This window comes from Cebidichthys violaceus, unplaced genomic scaffold (assembly GCF_023349555.1).
Source record: "Cebidichthys violaceus isolate CVI_PGR_0920_01 unplaced genomic scaffold, fCebVio1.0.p SCAF_14, whole genome shotgun sequence".
Lineage (NCBI taxonomy): Eukaryota > Metazoa > Chordata > Actinopteri > Perciformes > Stichaeidae > Cebidichthys > Cebidichthys violaceus.
This window is the reverse complement of record NW_027176307.1, coordinates 5,090,688-5,110,545: the sequence shown is the minus strand read 5'-3', so window position 1 is coordinate 5,110,545 and position 19,858 is coordinate 5,090,688. Positions and strand designations below refer to the sequence as shown.

The 19,858-nt window shown below is 44.3% G+C and overlaps 1 protein-coding gene across 5 annotated transcripts in view; it reads right to left on the bottom strand.

The window, feature by feature from the left end:
• fynb (FYN proto-oncogene, Src family tyrosine kinase b) overlaps positions 1 to 19,858 on the bottom strand; it is a 59,376-nt gene that overhangs the window by 36,911 nt on the left and 2,607 nt on the right. For 4 of the 5 annotated variants that reach the window (XM_068708572.1, XM_068708571.1, XM_068708574.1 and 1 more), the window contains one exon: positions 9,543 to 9,620. The exons of the other annotated variant lie outside the window; for it this stretch is intronic. The gene's annotated coding sequence lies outside the window, so the exon portion shown is untranslated. The remainder of the gene's footprint in view (positions 1 to 9,542; positions 9,621 to 19,858) is intronic. 5 annotated transcript variants of the gene reach the window in all.

Below are 19,858 nucleotides of genomic sequence, written 5' to 3'. Positions count from 1 at the left end.
CACCAGCAAGTCCACTTCTGAGTGGCTCAAAAAAAGCAAAATCAAGGTTTTGGAGTGGCCTAGTGAAAGTCTGGACTTAAATCTGATTGAGATGCTGTGGCATGACCTTAAACAAGCCGTTTCTGATCGAAAACCATCCAATGTGGCTGAATTAAAACAATTCTGCAAAGAAGAGTGGGCCAAAATTCTTCCACAGCGATGTGAAAGACTCATTGCCAGTTATCGCAAACGCTGGATTGCAATTGTTGCCGCCAAGGGTGACAAAACCAGTTATTAGGTTTAGGGGGCAATTACTTTTTCACATAGGGCCAAGTCGATTTGGATAGCTTTTCTCACTTAATAAATTAAATCATCATTTAAAAACTGCATTTTGTCTTTACTCGGGTTATCTTTGTCTAATATTAAAATTTGTTTGATGATCTGAAACATTTAAGTGTGACAAATATGCAAAAAAATAAGAAACCAGGAAGGGGTCAAATACTTTTTCACAGCACTGTATATGTGACATATGATTGTGTAAGAAGGGTGGTAACAGGACCATATGGGTTATCTCTGCCTTTTGCTTTGATACGAGGAAGTAACCAAATGGGGGGTGCAGTTTAACCAGAGAATGTTGAGGTGTGAAGATTCTCAGAGACTCTTTGCTCATCCTCTGCGGACTGTGTTGCAGTCTGTATGAAGGTGAAGCCTTCTCTGGCCAGAGAATAAATACTTTAAAGACAAACTTCTTTCTTCAATGTTTCTTGTTTCAGTATTCAGTGTTTATTGGACTCACTCGGTACTATTGAATAGTTTTTCTTCCACCACACTATACATAGAAGTGGACACTGTGATGTCACACGTTGGTTTGTGGACTGCGGTTTCGAAGCCTCCACTTTTGTCATTTTGGCCGTCGCCATCTTTTTTTTTTGGACAAATGACACGAAAGGGTGGAGCTTAGTACAACCGAACACTGAAAGAGACATTTTTGGTCGTCAAAATAATGTTACAAGTACATTTCACGAACTGAAAAAACACACTGAACACGGACATCTCCTAGACTGGACAATATTGTTTCACAACGAATCATTTTGGATCAACAAAATGGTGAGTATTTATAAATAAAGCTTAAGTGAAAGTGAGTTTGAGTAAAGCTTTGGTCGGTGACATTGTAGAAACCAACAAAAGAACAAAACAACGAAAAAGCCAGCCAGGTGTCAACTTCTTTCCCTATGAAAATAGCTAGCCGCACTAGCTCCAAAAGTTGCTAAATCACCGACAAGCCCATCTCTTCAGGCCTCCCTCCAAAGCCACTCCCCCAAAATGATCATCATGAAGGTAAAAAACAAACGTAGCTATTGTAACTCACCGCAGTCAAGCTTGTGGAGGACTCTGGTGACGAGTGACTGGACAGGCTGCAACAGCCACAGACACTGGATTTTCAGTTTCTTTTTTTTAAAACAGAGGATTTGATTTATTGAAATATTTCTAAAATACATTTCTGCCTTCATTAGACAGAAGACGGTGTAGTAACAGAAGCCGTACCAACTGTACGTTTCAGCTGGTGGGCGCTGCATTTTCCTGCAGATGTGCAGTAGGTGCAACACCCCGCTGAACGCGCACTTATCTGCTGCCTCATCGCTGTGTGACGGGAAGTGGTTAAAAAGCCTGAAATACACCTTGAAACGGTGTCAAATTTCCATTTAACTCTCTGAGAACATCAGCTTTGCGATGAGGTGGCTCGCCCCCCACCAAAAAAACCCCAGTTGAAAATAACTGCTCGCTTCTTCCATTCAGGAGGAAGACAGTTTTGCTAATGAAGTGCCTCGCGTCGTCCGACTCGACCAGTCATCCTATAAATAGAGGAGGCCTCTGTGTCCCGCCCCAGCCAGCTCCCTGCGTTTCATCTTCGCAGTCTCACTTTCCAAACCTGGAGTCGAACAAGGCCGAGGGAGGGGGTGTCACGGGTTTTGACTCTGGCTCATGTCTTCCACTTTCTACAGCAGGAGTGAAACACAAAGCGTACTTTGAAGTTCTCTGCCGTCCACATGTTGAGGTTGCTGTGCCTTTCCACTAGCAGAAGATGTATGTTTTATGACCTCGGAGGCACATCCATCCTTCATGACAGGAGAAATGAGCATTAGCGCTGCGGTCACTTCCTCTACCTCACAGAAGGAAAAGGAAGTGCCAGAAAAGTATACATGTCACCTTTCTTCTGCCGTCACTACTAATTTGTGCGCACACAGATGTTTTGATAAGACCATGTGGTCCATCAGTTTTAAGTTTCGCAATACATTTCTAACTTTTTTTTAAACCCGCTTCCTAAAACTTTCAGATTTGCTTTCATTAAATTTGTTATTATGGAAAATTGATTTTATTGTTATGTATTTGGAGTATTGGAGAACTTCTGTGCCATCAAGCGTTTATTGAACTGTGACAGTAGAAATAGAGAGGACACATATGAGAGAGAGAGAGAGAGAGAGAGAGAGAGAGAGAGAGAGAGAGAGAGAGAGAGAGAGAGAGAGAGAGAGAGATACATGACAGGTTACAACGGTCCACAGCTGGAATCAAACTAGGTATATATGGTATGCAAATGAAAATTCAGTGAAATTAACAAAAATAAATAGAAAAACCAGACCACATTTTTTAGAAAAGGTGTAATATTGAAAACAACAGTACGTAGGACAGCTGATGAACATCAGAGGCGGACGTCACAGAAGCAAGATTTACCTCGAAGCAAACGAGGCACGCCCCCCCCCCCATTGCTAGGTTACCACATTCCTGAGCACAGTGAGTGCTACTATAGGTTTCCTCGCTCTGGCAGAGTCGGGGTTGAGTGAGACTGATGCAGTAGCCATGGCGATGGCAGATCCTGTGAGTGACAGAGGATGAATCGGCGCAACATCACTCCCACCTTAACACAGCACTGCTTCAAAATACGTCTCTGAGAATGACAGATATACCTCTGTGTGTGTGTATGTGTGTGTGTGTGTGTGTGTGTGTGTGTGTGTGTGTGTGTGTGTGTGCGACTGTGTGAAGTGAGGATGTGCCGTGCCTCAGAGGAGAGGAGCGTGTGCAGCTGTGCCCTCAGTACGGCACGTTCCGGCACACGGAGCTGCAAGCGTCTAGACAGCAAAACCCAGACCGCCCCCCGCTCAGCACCCTCCAAAGAAGATTGTGTTCCGGCTGTGGATCACCTTTAAGGCTCATCACTCTTTGTCTTAGCGCGGTTCACGCCTGCAAAGAGCAACGAGGCCCTACAGGAGAGACGGGATGTGGACTGCAGCAGAATGCCAATTTTCACAAACTGACGACTAAAATGTCAAATGAACAGAGCTTTTTTTAAAATAAATAAATAAATAAAATATAAATGGTTTTGATGTTTCTTCATCACCGAAATGAAAACTGCAATATAAAAGTCCCGCACCTACATGGGGGTACTTTCTGTGTGATTGACTGACCATCAGTCGTGGTTCCGTCAAAGATAACCAACCTCAATCACACATACTTCTATGAATATATATGACACATATGATTAGAACATTAAAAGTCACTGTGTCTTCAAAGTCAACGCGCCCTGTCCGATGGAAGCGTTTGACCCCTCAGACACCCGAAGCTGTGAGTCTGTACTGTACACCTCAAACACTTGATTACGAACGAGGTTTGACTTTCGGTCCCCACGGTAACATCATACGAGAGATGAGGCCTGATGCCATTAGACCCCCCCCCCCCCGCTGTCTGTCTTTGCTTTGCAACGACGCTCCAGCAAAAACACAGCGGGCTCCTTCAAGATGAATCAACAGTCTGAAGAGGGCTGCGGTGCTGATGATGAAGCAGTAGATGAGATGTCGGACATTTAGGAAAGAATGACAAAATTTATGTGAAAGATTAGCATCAGACTGGTGTTCTCACTATCCGTCACACTTCCTGCATTTCCTTTTCTTGTTTCCTGTGAATTCATATCCGTGTCATGGTTTGATGCCGCCCCCAGGTTTTTACCCATGCGTGAGCTAAAAAAGATATCTTACATCCATGGCTGATTGGAAAGCCACTCACTGCAGCTACAATTCTATCTTCAGGTTTCGGCCGAGTGTGGACGGTGTCTGCAGCACAACACAGGGCCCGGAGCACTCGGAGTATTTATGAATTTTTAACTACGTTTTTGAGTAGACAAACAGTTGCGGCAGGTGTAGAATTATTTACACTCACCTGAATAATTGAAAAGTATGGGTCTGTGGTTTGTCCGGAGAGTTTATTTAAGGAAAGATCTTGTACAACCGCTTGTCTTGAAGAGACGTTAGTATTTCAATAGCAGGTATTCAGCGCTGAATATTCAGCGCTGAATACCTGCTACTGTATTGGCACTAGTGTTTTTAACAAATCCCAGCCTGAGTAATGGAAGACAGTTTGGATGTTTTGAAGTGGGGTTGTATGAGGTACTTATCCATAGTCAATGTAATCCTGAACAGTAGATGGCGGTTGGAAATGGTTGTCTGACGGCGAGATTAAGCATTGAAAATATTCTAAATATAGCGTACACTTCAACTGATAATGATTTCTTTAGGTGTCTAAAACAGGTTTTACCGCTGCCTCCGTATACAAGAGTAAATAGATTTTTAACCCCGCCCCCCTCTTCAGTGGCTGTAAATCAGCTGAGCATCGGTCTTCTCCCAGCAGTCAAAACACTGGGGTTAAAGTAGCACTAATTCCTGCGGGGCTGCCCGTTAAGCCGTTGGCTCAGCCCCTGGGGATCCGAGGCTCGGCATATGTACGAGACCCAACGGGCACCCTCGCCCCTCCCTCCACATTATAATTAAAACCTTGTCACAGCTAAACATCCATGTGGAGCGCCGATGGAAACCCGCGGCCGGTTATTGACGAGTATTGACAAGTAGTCTCCTCTCGGCATTGGCACCATAGAAACCGCACTAAATGATGACAACAACTCTGAGCGAGAACACCGAGAGCTCCGAGGAACTCTAAGCGCAGCAGTCCAGGGTGGGACGTTTAGATAACTGGAACCCTGTGGGATTTGTTTCTGCCCCAGGGTATGTTGTTTTCTTTGTCCCGATTCGATTGCGTCGTACCCGGGAGGGGCAAGATTAGTGCTCATATGCAAACCAGAATCTTTTCCCGTGCCGCGGCCGAGTGAAAGACTCCATTGTTGGCCTCAGCGTGTCCGTGTCCGCAACCGGCCCATCAGAGTGTGAAGCCACTTAGAAGGCTTCGCGCACAATATACCTGTCACGGCTCTAAGTAAGTCTGAAGCTTCAGTCAATGAGGAGCTATGGCTGCTGTTGTTCAACCATCTGATTCCCCTCACCCCTGCTTTTGTCAAAACCAGCCAATAAAAAAAATCAGGGCTTATTCTCTCCTCCCGGGCCATATGGCGGCCTCCACGCTTAATCTGCATGCATTAGAGATACGGAGGTCTCTACTTTCTGATTTTTCTGAAGATCCCTTTCTGCAGCAAGAGAAAGACAAAAGGGCACCTTCAATCGCACGAGTAGATTCGAGTCGACTTGCAGGGTGTGGAGGAGAATTTTCGGAGGCATAAACTCGCTGAGACGGATTCGAAAGCAAGTCATTAGTGTGCTGCAGCAGGCGCGGTGAAGGTGGGCTCTTTAGCAAGTCGGCGAGTCAGTAAAAACAGGATGAGGTTACACTGCTGCAGCGTTTGCACAGCAGACACACGCACGCGCACGCACGCACGCACACACACACACACACACACACACACACACACACACACACACACACACACACACACACACACACACACACACACACACACACACACACACACACACGCACGCAGCAGCAGCAGCGCTGCAGCCAGCTGTTTGGTTGTCAAGCGGAGACGGTTCATGAACTTGAAACCATGTTGCTTTTTCGCCGGTCAAACAAACCCCCAAAAAACTATCCGTGTAAACAGACATGGATATCCCGGTGCTTTTCTGAGCCAAACTTCAGCCTCCCGCACGTGGCCTCTACCCACCCAGCCGACCGCTATTACAGGCAACAGATGAGGGGGTATAGGTGAGGGATCATTGAAGCGCTGTGGTTTAAAAACCCCTCCAGCCAATGAGTTCCCCCACGCCCATGCTGGCCCCTTTCATCTGAAGCAAAGTGGAGGGATGGAGGAGAACACTTCTTCTTTCTCTTTTTCCTCCACACCTCTTCTAGATTTACTACTACTACTACTACTATGTTGTATGTGTGTATATGGTTAGCAGGGCAGTGCAAAAGAACACAAGCTCAAACCGCAACGCATAACTCTACCCGACTACGAAGAAAAAACCTTAAAACATTTTTTTTAAAACGCTACTGGCAAACAAACCAGCATTTGTGGGCTCATTTTGCTGCTTGGGGTGTATATTTTTATCTTGAGATATTTCTAGCACATTGTTCTACAATCATAAACGGGAATAATCCGTTACAGAAGAAGCAAACAGACCAAGCTTCAAGCAAGTAGCATCGATGGACCAGTATATGTGTGTGTGTGTGTGTGTGTGTGTGTGTGTGTGTGTGTGTGTGTGTGTGTATGTATGTATGTATGTATGTATGTATGTATGTATGTATGTAGTTAGTGCTGGGGGTCTTGCTCTATATCTCTCTCTCTCACCTCATATTTACATTAATATTAACACTTACACACAAAGGTTTACTAGATTATAGGGCCATAAATGTGGTCAATACACGTCTCTCACTCGTTCCCTCGGTGTCATTGTTTCTGTTCTCACTCGTAGCTCTGCTGGTGGCTGAAGTCTCTGTCCTACTGGAGAGCAATCCATGTTTTGTTCCTTTATAGTTTATGTGTGTTAACTTGTTGTACATAGTTGTACAGAACAAAATAAACAATAATAAGAAAAGTAAAGTCCTCCGTTTTGGGTCCAACCTCCCTAAAGCCGCTAACGTCACTTCAGATGGCCGCTCCGTAGGTCTGATAACGCCACTGGACACCGCTCACTAATGCTCCATTAACAGCTGCTTCCTCCGCAGACATGCAGACTTTAACTGAACAACAGCTGCTAGTAAAGACAACACGGTCAACAACGCCTGTAATCAGTTGTTCATATTGAATTAACCTGGTAGTCGATCGGTAATCAAGGCTGTTGTTGTTTGTGATCACGTTACGTCGGGTGGGTTGCCATGTTTGAGCGCAGTGGCTCCACCAATTTCAGCTATATTTTATTTTTCAAAAGCAATTTAATATTATTCAAACGTATTGTTCAGTTCGTAATGCATATGATGAGAACCCGCTGGTGACGGCTGGCCGGTGTGTCACATGGAGGTCATAGAGGGCCTCTTTAAGACTCGGTAACAAGCACGGGGAGCCAACACACAGCACATCCTGTGTGAGCCGAGGCGGTAGTTTGTGGACTCATACGGATCACTTAATTAGGCGACGGAAAAAGCATGCTGAAGACAAAACATGCCACCAGATGTGTCAATACAAACAGAGTGAAGCCTAACTAGAGTTCATTAGCGGCACCACTACTGCGCCTCTTTGCAATCAGGCAAACTGAGAACCACAATAAAGCCCTCAGTCCGAGGGCGGCATTGACATTTCGGTGAATAGCTGCGCGGCCCACGCCGTCACTGTCGTTGGAGGCCGAGAGGTCGGCTTGGGAGCGACTGCTGCCGTGCGTTATGTCTGTCAGCCGCTTGAGACTCTAGCAGTATCGATGTCTGGGATAATGTGAGGATGATTACCTGTGTGCCGTTTATCTGCACAATACTGAAACTCTCCAGCGTGAAAACATGATTGAGCCGGTGAGTCATTTTTGGTTTCTCACCAGCCTGCAATACCACCAAGAGAGCAAGAGAGCTGAAGCATTCACACACACCTACACACACAAACACACACATAAACCTGTTCCACGTTCCCACAGTAAAGTTGATGTGCTACCAACGCGGCTCTGCAGAGCTTCTTCATCTCGACACTTCCGTATCTTCTGAGTCACCGACAAAACAGAAAAAGAAAGCTGAGAAACTCCATAATGCGCCCGCTCTGCTGACTCCAATCTCTGAGCAGTGAGACATGCAGGAGCGCCGTAGGAAACTGGAGCACACGCAAATAAAGGAGCTATTAGCGCAGCAATGACTGAGCCTGCATACTGAAAACAGTTGGGATGAATGCCGGATATCCAGCTGACTCTGGTTTCCTGGAAGGAACCCTTGTTCAGCTCTTTTCCACTAACCCATTGATGAATTCTACCAAAAGAGAAAAAAACAACCCTCTTTTCCATTTATAGCAGTTTGTCAGTTGCTAACCGTAATTTTTATTACAATGCGTCTCCTTTGTCGGAGTCTCCTCTCACAGTCAAGAAGAGGAAGCTACAGAATTGCCTCTGACTAGGTCAGACATGGACATCTCTTTGGCTTCAAAACAGGTCGCAGAACAAGTGAAGCTAACAAATGGCTGCTGTGCACAATGAAAGGTTCTTGACTTAGGCTTAACCTCACAACTACAATATAGAGGCCTGTCTGCTAGCTGTTTGTTTTCAACGTACGGATGGCAGACAAATGAAAGAACAAGTGAGGTTAATGACGCAGACTCTCATGTCTTCGTTAGAAGTAGAAACCACTCGGTGGGTTCTTGTTAGCCCTCTTAAAAGATAGTAAGGTTCTGCATAGAACCTCCAGAGAGGGTTGTGGGTAGAACCATAACACCATGTAAGGGTTCTCTGTAAAACCTCTCAAAGGGACGCTGGGTGGAACCTTTCAACAGATGGTTGTAGGTATAGCAGTATATGTTAAGTTCTCAGTGTAGATAAGTCATGTCGTTCATCTGATAAGAACAAACACATACTGAACGGTGGAGGGGGGGTTGTAGGACACATGAGAAATCACACAGCGGGATAGCTGCAGTGTGGAATTGGCTGATCTCACATTAACCCCCGTGGAGACATACGGGCCACAACCTCACTGCTGCTGGCTGTGGATTAAAGATGGACAGTTGGGTAAGGTCATATGGAGATATGAAGCAATACAACACTTTAGCTTTTAGCTGGTAGCATCTGTTGTCCTGTAGGTCAACCTGAAGCAACATCAACAACAACAACATACCGCCCCGGTGATGGCAGGTACACTTGTGTGTGGTGGCAGCTGCTCTACAGCTCCAAATGCAATTCATTCTTTTTTTTTTTTACAGCACCATTTGGTGCATTTGTCCATCTTTCTCAACACTTTCACCACAGCTTTAATAAATTAAGTATTTAGTTTGGAGTAAGGTAGTTAAATTACTTCAGATTTCACAAGGTCATAGTCAGGGTCATTTCAACAAACCTCTGAAGGAAAACAATGATTTTTTTTTTTTCATTTTTGAGAATTAGAATCGATTATACTGTATACAGTCCATGCTTATGCGCCACAGGTGCGTGGTTTAATGCATGTGTGCTCTGCTATCCTTAAAAAAATCATCCAGAACGAGCACATCTTGCAGTCCATCAGCCTCCGCGCGAGGTTATTGCAAGGCACCCTGAATACGAGAGAGTTTGTGTGAGGTTACGAATGAGCGTGGGAGTGTTAGGAGTCCAGTGGAGTGGGACGAGTCATACCTCTGGTTTTCAGTGTTTCAGGATTTCTTTTCCTTCTATTTCCTCCACATTGCTTCGTGCGCCGCCGAAACAGAGGCCCTGCGGGGACACAGAGACGCTCAATTATTCATCGTCGCATTCAATAAAACATGAATACCAGCCGCACGTGGCAGCCACCGCCATTCACACTTCTTCGCGAAAATGGGTCAAACCTTTCCCACAATGCTTTGGGACGACGTCAAGGGACTGACAGCCTCAACCTCTAATGGTGATGGTCTTTTTTTTTTTTTTTACTATTATGGTGATAAAACACGAGACGGTGTGATAAAAAGTAGAGAGAAAAAGGTTTGATACACACAGATTTGTCCAGCTGGAATAAATGACCCCAATCCACTCAGAAGAACAAAAAAACAAAACAAAACACAGTAACATGTTGCCATTGTGGCCGTAATATTTCAATTAGTAGACAACAGGTTGCTGCCAGCTTGAATCAAAAGCCTGTGTGATGGCCCTGTTTTCACTGCCTCTCCAGCAGGCAGGTGGGTTTTTAGAAAATCCATTGGCTCACCTCTCCAGGTGTGAATGAAGAGACGCTAATAAATGTAGGGCATCACAAGCAGGCTTGACAAAAAAAAACAACAACACTCCATGCCATCTGGCAGTGGACTCGACAATTAATCTTTTCATTTCAACACACTGGGATTTGGTGTCGCGGCTGGTGTGATCCAATCTCAAGATGGTCGTCTCTAGTTTGCTTTTGTATCTTAAGCACTCATTTTCCTTCACATGACTTATTCTATCATTAAATCATACGCATTAACTTGATGTTACATGGGTTGTCGGAAACTGTGTAATTGTAAGTTCTTCTTTTTCTGTCATTGATGCTGTATGTACTATTAAAACTGCTTTGTGGAAATGGAAAAAATTAAAGAAATTAAAGGTGTTTTTTTTTTTAAAGCATTTATCTGACGCTCTCATGAAGAGAGTATTCTCCAACTCCTACAACACAACAAATATAAATCTCACAACTGTGAGCTAAACCATAGCTAAACCATGGCATGCTACAAGGCGAATTTCATTCACAAGAACAAATCTCCACCGGGTGTGGACGAACTTTAATGGTGACTGCCGGCTCTTCGAGCAGAAACACACAATGCAGTCATTGTGCGGCAGCAGGGCCGTGGGGGGGGGGGTTTGACTGCACCTCCTAACCGCCCTTTATTTACAAAAGATGCGCCGTCGCCACTGCCAGATATGTTAAGAGTCCCATTAGCTGCTGATTTGACTTTAAAAGCTCAGCTCCGCTAATCTAATTTAATCTGTCTCTGTGGCTTCTGCAGATTGCTGTAGCAGAGTGCACGCGGGCTCCGGCGATGTGATGCAAACTGTTTGTTCAGACGCCCACGTGGAAAGTTGCTGCTGCTGGTTTGTGCATGTCGGGGTCTGTTACATGATCACTTCCCGTTATTGGTTTGAATTGGGCCACCGCAGACCCAATGGTTCACTCGGCAAATGCCGACTGATCAAAAGATCAATATGTGTGAAGCGGGGCATGATGGGTAACAAGCTGAAAAAATATACATTAGTCTGTGTGCAGCTTATTTGGCAATGTAGACGAATATGTGGAGTGGTCTGTCTGACTGACTGACTGACTGACTGACTCACTCACACTCACTGACACACACACCTTAATTTAACCCCCCCCCGCAGTGTAAAAGCTAAATGGCAGGTATGTGGGTATAGATAGTGAGGTGGTGACTGCTTCGGCCTCTTTGTTTCTTGACGTATAACACAGGACAAAAACAAACAGTAGAAGAGACAGAGGAAATAAGCAAGAGAGAGAGAGAGAGAGAGAAAAAGCAAGGATAATGAGGACAACAGGAAGAGACACACTTTCTTTTCCGCTTGAGTCTATTTTCTCAGAGAATTAAATTCAGCAGGTCAGAAAGCACCTTTTAACAAAACAAGCATTACTACGGTGGGATGAGTAGGCATTCAGTAGTGCTCACATGTTCAGCAAGAAACACAACTGCTTTTTCACTAGGCGTCTATTTTTGGGGATTCTGTGCACAAGAACTGTGAGGGTTACCCAAAATACTCGAGCTGACCTCAGTGTGTGTGTGAGTGGAACATGTGATTTAAGTCTTCTGTACCAGCAGAAAATTGCCATTTGGCTGCTCCGCATGTCTCTGTGGCCCCCGTCCTCTTTCTCTCTGTCGCCTGATGCAGTCATGGCGACGGGGCTCCCAGCAGGCTTTGCTGTGACTTCCGTGGGGCCCCTGGCACCCGGAGGGATAGCTGACTCTCTCTTTTCATCAGCAGCCCCCTCCCAATAAAACATAATGGCGCTGAGGCTGTGGTGGGGTGGGGGGGTCATTCAGCTATGCGGAGCGGTCACATGACCGGCACAACGGACTCAGTCATTCTGCTGGGACAGATGAGTGGGCTACTGAAGCGAAAGACACACAGCAGCATCCACAGAGAAGACCCCACAGTGAGCGACAGTGGGCAGCAAGGCATTGCATGTGCTCCACAGTGCAGCCAGAGTTCAAGAGGAGAAATCAGACTTTGTGCAGATTTTTCGTTTCATTTCCCCCTATTTGCCTAATAGACCCACGTACCGACCTGGATTGTGAGCTGCCAACATTATTATCTCTGGTCTAAAATGACTGAATGTAGGCCAACGACACACTGCACATATGGAAAGGTAGCTAGCTAATGTTAGCAGTGATAGCTACGCTAACTTCCACAAAGCTGACAGAGCATTAGTCGTGCTCATGGTGCCAACGGTGCCAAAATCTGCAAAGTGCAGACAGAGTAACAGATGTACTAACAGTGCTAAAAACTGCAACAGTACCAACAGAGTGACAGCCCTGCTAACAGTGCCAACATTGGTAGAGATACAGAGGTCTGATGAGCTCACTTCTTTCTAACTCCACAACTCAAGATTGTTTAAAATTCTTAATTCTTCACTACCAGCCGATGCAGACTCAAATTACATCACTTGAGGACATTTATAAAGATTTAATGCACCTCCCTCTTGACACTCAAAAGACTTTATACTATTTTTTTCCACAGCAATTTCTTGACTAAATGATTAATCAATTGACAAAATTGACATGAAATTATTGTTAGTTCCAGCACATTTCTGATTGAGTATTCTCTTAAAGATGAATAATCATACAAAGTAACAACTATTGCTGTAAAGTGGAAGCAACTTCACACAGACTTTTCTACTTAAGGAAACATAAGAGTTTTGCACATAAATCAAGGTTATGAGGGTAAGTGTGTTGTGTGGCTTACTTCACATGCCAGATAAGAACAGCAGATTTTTGAAAATCTATTTGGTATTGTCTTTATATGCTTTGCTCCAGGTAGCTTCAAATTCATAAAACTTCCTGATAGAAGTCAAGTGGTAGTGCAGTAGGAGAGGAGACAAGCAGGAAGCCTCTCTGAACAGGTCTGCAGAAGCCACTATCTCAGAGACGTCGTCATGACTCCCTCACCGGCTTCCCACCTCAGCCACTCATCATCTTAGTGGATCCCGGGGCCACTCACTGAAGGGGCCTTCTGCTGGGAAATGAACCCAAGTCTCATGGTGGTGGGCGACTGCTTTCCACTCCGCGCCACGCACGGTTTAACACAAAACCCAACGTCAGCCACCCACTTCTGGTTCATTTCGGGGCTAGTCTCTGAAGGGTAAGTAGGGCGCTCTGCTGTCTCAATAAGAGCTGCATTTGCAAAGCTTACAGCTGCGGCCTTTACATGGATTTAGAGCAACCTTGCAGACTGTGGGGTGGCTCGGTAATGATAATATATTCAGCCGCCTGTGGTTCTTTTTTTAAATTATTTATTATGAAACTTTGTCGTGAGGTTCATGGTAAAGATATGACATGCCGGCACGCTAATTAAATCCAGAACATTTCATCCCCGTACCCATGAGCCCTGACGGATGTGATTGGCAGGTCAGGACTGAGAGCCCTCACTGAGAGGCTGACTGACAGACGCTGCTGAGGAGTGGATTAAAATGGACTCTGTACCGTGCTACACACACACAAAAGAGAGAGAGAGAGAGAGAGAGAGGGAGAGAGGGAGAGAGGGAGAGAGAGAGAGAGAGAGAGAGAGAGAGAGAGAGAGATTTGCCAGGTGATTAAAGCAAAAAGGAGGGTGTTTTCTTTCCCAGATCAAGAACGAACACTTCAAAAACACTGAAAAGCGTCTGTGTGTTCGTTGGAAGAAATAATTTATCCGATCCAACTTCGATTTCCTGATGCAGTTTATTCCATCCGAGTGAAGCAAAAAAACATTTAAAGCTCCCTTTTGAAGTCAGTGGAACCTCCAGTGGAGCTTGTCCCCCATGTCTTATATTGTGATGATGTTAAGAAGGGGTCACTACACAGCCGGTAAAGATAGGGACAGTAAATAAAGTTTTGAAAGGTTTGAAACATGATACGCTGTGGTAATCAGTTTTGTGATTACCTGCCCGTAGGAGAGGCTGACGGCAGCCCTCTTAGCTGCAATGCAAGCAAGGTGCTGTCGCCTCTCGTTATGGCAGCCCAGCAACATTTTCAGCCCTTGATAAATGACCCAGTTTATCCACCTTGCCCTCAAACTTCCTGCAAACTTCCTGCAAACTGCACACTACATACTCAGAGTTTTGCCCACATCCTCTTTGTTTCTACCCCCCACACACACACACATCTCCTCAGGAGCGACCTTTCTGTACTGCAAAATTGTGCAACTAATTACATAACTTTCACCACGTCCAAAATCGATTTATGGAAGGAGCCAACGATGAGCCATTTCGCTTTTTTTTCTCATCTCTGTTGAGGGTTGCACATGTGCGGTACTGATCAGACAGCTGCTAGCGGAGAGTGTGACGTTAGCCAGTTAGCTAGCAGAATATCAGCCTAATATTTTACATTGTACAATCCCATAGGTAAAATGGCGACATGTACAGTATGTACGGCTTTAGTTTATGTATTTGGGGGTTTAAATCTGAGCCAGGCCATAAAACATGACAGAGACAGAGTCTATTTATCCTGAAGCATAATATAACTGTAGCTGTTCTTTGCGGTTCTCGGCAAAACGTTAACAGTGGAAACACTTTATACCCAAAATGTGTGCAGTAGGAACATCTTCTCTGGCCTTGGGGGGGTTATTTAACACGTGACAGAGCATCCAGAAGACGACGCCCTGCGACGTCGATGGCCCGGATCTGGCATGCCGGCGTGATGCCACCGCTGGATAAATGAGCAGTCATCTCCTTTTGTCTGCATCGGCAATGCAGAGAAATGCACGCCTGCACAGCAAAACGGACAGCGCAGCGCTACACAGAGGGCAGACAGCCGGCAGAGTTCAGGAGACTGAGCACTGCAGTGGAAACTGGCCATAATAGGAGCTCCTGGCGAGTAGTCTGGCAATGCTCGGGAGCCAGGATTCTACATGTAAACACTTCCGCTGTGCTCTGCGTTGACATAAAAATCCTGAAATGTGACCACATTGAAATTCATATGACACCATTAAACACAATAGCCTCTTTGCGATGCAGATCTTCTAACCACATCACCCACGTGCATCACAGAGAGGCTTTTGTTGCAGCAGAATACGGCCTCTGTCACTCACACACAACACGAGGCACAGCTGGAAAACTCACAGCGAGTTAATCATGTATGAGGGCCATTAACGTGCGCAAAGAAAGCACTTTTGTTTTCCTCACAAAACGCAAACACTTGTCATCAATCTGCCTGCCACCGCGGTAAACATATCATTAATAAATAATAGGGCGCGGTGTGACGCATTGTCCGCCTCGCCGGGTGTTTCGGCGAAGGCAACATAATTGCTGCTTGTGTCTGGCAGGCGGATAGCCTTAAGACGCTGCACATCAACACCGAGCCGTTAACCGCTGAGAGGCAATCCAAATGCTCCCGAATCACATCTCTTGCACCTTTAAGAACAGCATTGAGATCCATATTGTTATGTGGCGCAAACTGAACTCGATCTCCTACCAGTCTGTGGTCCGAAAACAAGGAGAGAGGATGCTTCACCAGTAGCATTTTACCACCACAGAGTGTGGTCAACGTCATATAAAATACTCAGTTACCAAATGTTTTGTTTCCGTTTGGATTCATTCGAACGTTCACTGTTAATAGTTATAATGCGTTTGTGATTTGTTTGACGCATTTTGTTGTGAAAGTACTTCATTTATGTATTTGCGACACTGACTCATAGCAGCTAGTGAAGGAAATAAATGCAATTTATTGGTTTGTGTACAGAGACACAAATTGTGTGGCTAAGAACTTTGTAATTACATTACAAAACTTAAGTTTGATTTAGGCAACAAGTCCCGTGTTTAGAGTCCGTTAACCATAAGAGTCTATATTTAATACGACTTCACTTGGTCTGACGGCTGCATAGTCAAGTCGATGTGTTTAATTCTTTTCTCCGCCACCAAAAGAAATCCTAATTGACTTTCCATTGGCAAAAACGGACAATTGGTGTCCTTGCACACAAAAACCAATGTCTTGTATTCTGTGACTATCTCACGACCTGCCATGACACTGGGCTGGTATTTGATACACACTTTTCTTGAGAATTGGTGAGAGGCTTTTTGCATTTAACATAATAAGCGCTGGTGCAGGAAAAGAAAAAAAAAGAGTGTTTTTTCAAGTGAGTGACGCCAATATGCGGTCATGTGCTTTGCAAAATTTTTCAAACAAGAAGCCATTGAAGGGGGACTTTGCTTTTCACACACTATCAGTAACACACATCTGAAAACCTGCAAGGCGTGCTGCATTGCATGCTGGTCTATTGACGCTACTGTGAGTAGGGTAGATCTGAAGAATATTACTGCTGAACATCAGAGTCTAGAGAAAAGAAACTATGCTGTTAGATTGTAAGGAGTTCATACCAAAAGTTAACATTTGTCACTCCACTGCCAATACAGTAAGCATGAATATACATTACCGTCTTTAATTAATTCCCAAAATCGACTTTTTGTTCATGATCTATTCATTTGAATTTTCTTAGACACAACATACCATTGGGCAGTGAGGTATGATACAAAAGATTGAAAGAGAAAAAATTATAATTTAAAAAAAAAAAAATCCTAATATGTACACATCCAAACATAATGTAGGAATATCAGCAAATCAGCTGCAAGGTCTCAATAGGTTTTGTGGTTGTATTCCTCCACCAACCAGTCATGTTGCAGTTCATATCAATGTCTGTCCAAAATATCATTCCTTCATCATTTCATCCTATCAGACGTTTGTGTGAAATTGTCATAATTAGCATATTGTGTTTGACCATCAAAATCTGCTGGGGGTACACAAATAACACTCAGCAGGGCTCATTGTTAACAACCTTTTGGACACTAGACCGATTTTTAGGCCCTCAGCTCGAAAATAGCATACCCATACGATAATAAGTGAATACTTTTGGTATTAAAATAACCCGAACACTTGTGAGATGTGTTGATATGTGTAAATATCAGTTATATATATATATATATATATATATATATATATATATATATATATATATATATATATGAAATTGAGAAATTTGACACTCGGGTAACATATAACATATATATATATATATATATATGTTACCCGAGTGTCAAGTTTCTGAAATCCGATTTGCTGAGACGTATATGAAAGGCCTTCTAAAGGGACTCTGTTGGCTGGGCATTTTCCAACTATCTCTGGCATTTCATACGCTTAATCAAAAGAACGATCAACGAGTTAATTAAAAGAAATAATGATTAGTTGATGCCTTAAAAGATGTCTGATAATTGCAAGATGGGAAAACCACATTTTGTGCGGTGTTAAATACAATACTGGGCATAATGCATGGAGTCAGTAAGCTCCTTCAGCTGCTTCTCTAACCACCACATGGTGCCTTGGATCTGTGGCTAGCTGCTCAGACACCCGCATATGGAGGAAACCTGTTATAGTAACCTACCATTGCCATACCACTGCTTCAACAGCAGTAGAAACTTTCCATTCGGGCTGTGGCAGAATTAAAAGATACTTGCTTGACTTTATTCAGTGGTAAGATTTTAAATACAGACAGAGACGCTGCAGTGGACTATTAACCTTCTGAATAAAAGGCTAAATGGACTTGAGAGCTAAATTGAGTCGGAGAGATTAAGAAAGAAAAAGAGGGAGATTAAAAATGGAAAATGTTGAGCAGGATATGAGAGAGAGAGCCACGCTCTCGTGCCTCGCCTGCGCCCCAGATGTAAATGAGCAAATGTGACTCTCTGCAGAGGGAAATGAAGCCACACTTGACGACCGGCAACTGACTTTGCACATTTGGAGCTGAACACAAAGACGAGCTGTGGCAGGTGGAAGTGGCGGGCCGATAAGGGACTGTGCGTGATGCTATCAGCTCGACAGCATCGGTTACACCTGCCCCTCGAAGCGAGACAAACAACTATCGCTAATTGAATTCCTTTGAAGAAAAACACCCCTAAGAAGGACATCTCCGCGGGTTCGTTTTGACGAGCTTTCATGCGAGTGTGTCGCTTTCACACATCATTTCCTTCCTTGATATCGCTGCAATGATGACCCAGAGACATATGCCCGGCTCACTGTATTCAGATTTTTTTTTTTTTTAAATGAAGCTGATGGATCATGTAAAACGCTAGAAATGTTTTTAATTAGTAGAGTGAAAAGAAAACTAGCAGTTGTGATATGGAGATGCTGGAGGGATTGCAAGTGGTACAAAATAATTAAACACATTGTTTTTTGCGAGCTGCTACTCGATCAAGCTGTCAGAGCTATATTGGAGCCCACACTGTCACTAACTTCACTCCCTGGATACATATAATCACATTCGCATTGACGCACTAACGTACTCTGCTAATGATTGGACAGACTGCATTTCAGAGGCAGAACTTATCGAAGGGTCGATTAACCTTGTGTTTTATTATTTAATAAGCGCCAATAAATAAAACTTTATGTATGAGGGCAAGTAAAAATGTAAAAACAAAGCCTCAGCCTGCTCTATTACCTGCTGTAGTCTCCTAGCGACGGGGAAGCAGGGACCCAGAGAGCTGTTCCACTCATTTCCTGTAACCAGTGTAACCAGAGCATGAAAACATGGTGGATTTAGCAAGCTGACATTAGCTAGCACACGAGCCGGCTTCTAAATGAGTCAAATTAAAATATCGCCAGATAATCAGCTACTAACACTGATTCACCAGATGGTGAAATGTGGTGATAGCTTAACTTTCAGTCCACAGAAAGGTGAGAACAGGCTTGTGTTGCGCTGTGATAGCAATGCTACACAGGTTACTGCAAAAGTAAAAAATGATAGAGAGGCGAAAAGCGGGGGGTCTGATCAGAGGGCGTTAACATGTATTTATTTCATGACGTAGATTAGTCTAGAACGGTCAACTCTATTTAGGGCTGATATAAAACAGAAGATGGCAGTTTTTATTAAATTTGGTAAGAAACGTCCATGTTAACATCATCACAGCACAGTCAAATCATTTAGTCTGAAGCAAAGAAGAAAAAAAACACATTTAAGTGTACGGTTCCTCTTTAACCTCGATCTGCAATTCAACATTTACTCATATGTAACAATAGCTATGTCACGACTCAGCCACAGCGGGGGGGGGGGGGGGGGGGGGGGGGGAGAGAAGAGACACAGTTCATCTCTCTCCCCTGGGAGCATGACACAAAGGACGACACTGTAGCAATGTCTTTCTGACCTCAGAGGTTGTGGCGTGACGCTGAGCGTGGAGGAGCAGCTGACTACTCCCCCCGTCCCAGACGTATGAGCCGGGGCCATCTGACCCACCGCAAGCTCCGTGTGATGTCATCGATTGCTCCACTGGACCGGGTGGGGGGGCTACATTTAATCAATAGTGTGAAAACACTGGGTTTGATTTAATAAGCAGCAGAGTGTTTTCTGTTTTTTGACTGAAAGACTGAGCGTTCCCTGCAGAGACTAGCAGACTGAACTCCACGTGTATTTAATCGGTCATGCTGGTTGTCACAGTATTCTGGTGGCTAAGCAATGTAGGCAATAGCATTTAGTATCCTCTTACTATGACATGCACACCTAAGAAAGCTGTATATACTGCACATATACTCAAGGTCCACTTACTAGCTTTTCTCGGAGCTTTCAATCACATCTTACAGTCTTCATCAGCAAAGTTTGCTCAGTTGAGATTGCTCGCTTGTTATCAAGTGATGAACTTAGGTCGATCACCTGAGGATGAACTTCAGGGGACAACGGACAACTGAGCAAACTCTTTCCCTGATGAAGACCATGAGATGTGGTGGAAAGCCCTGGGAAAAAGACTATATTTAGGTCAAGCA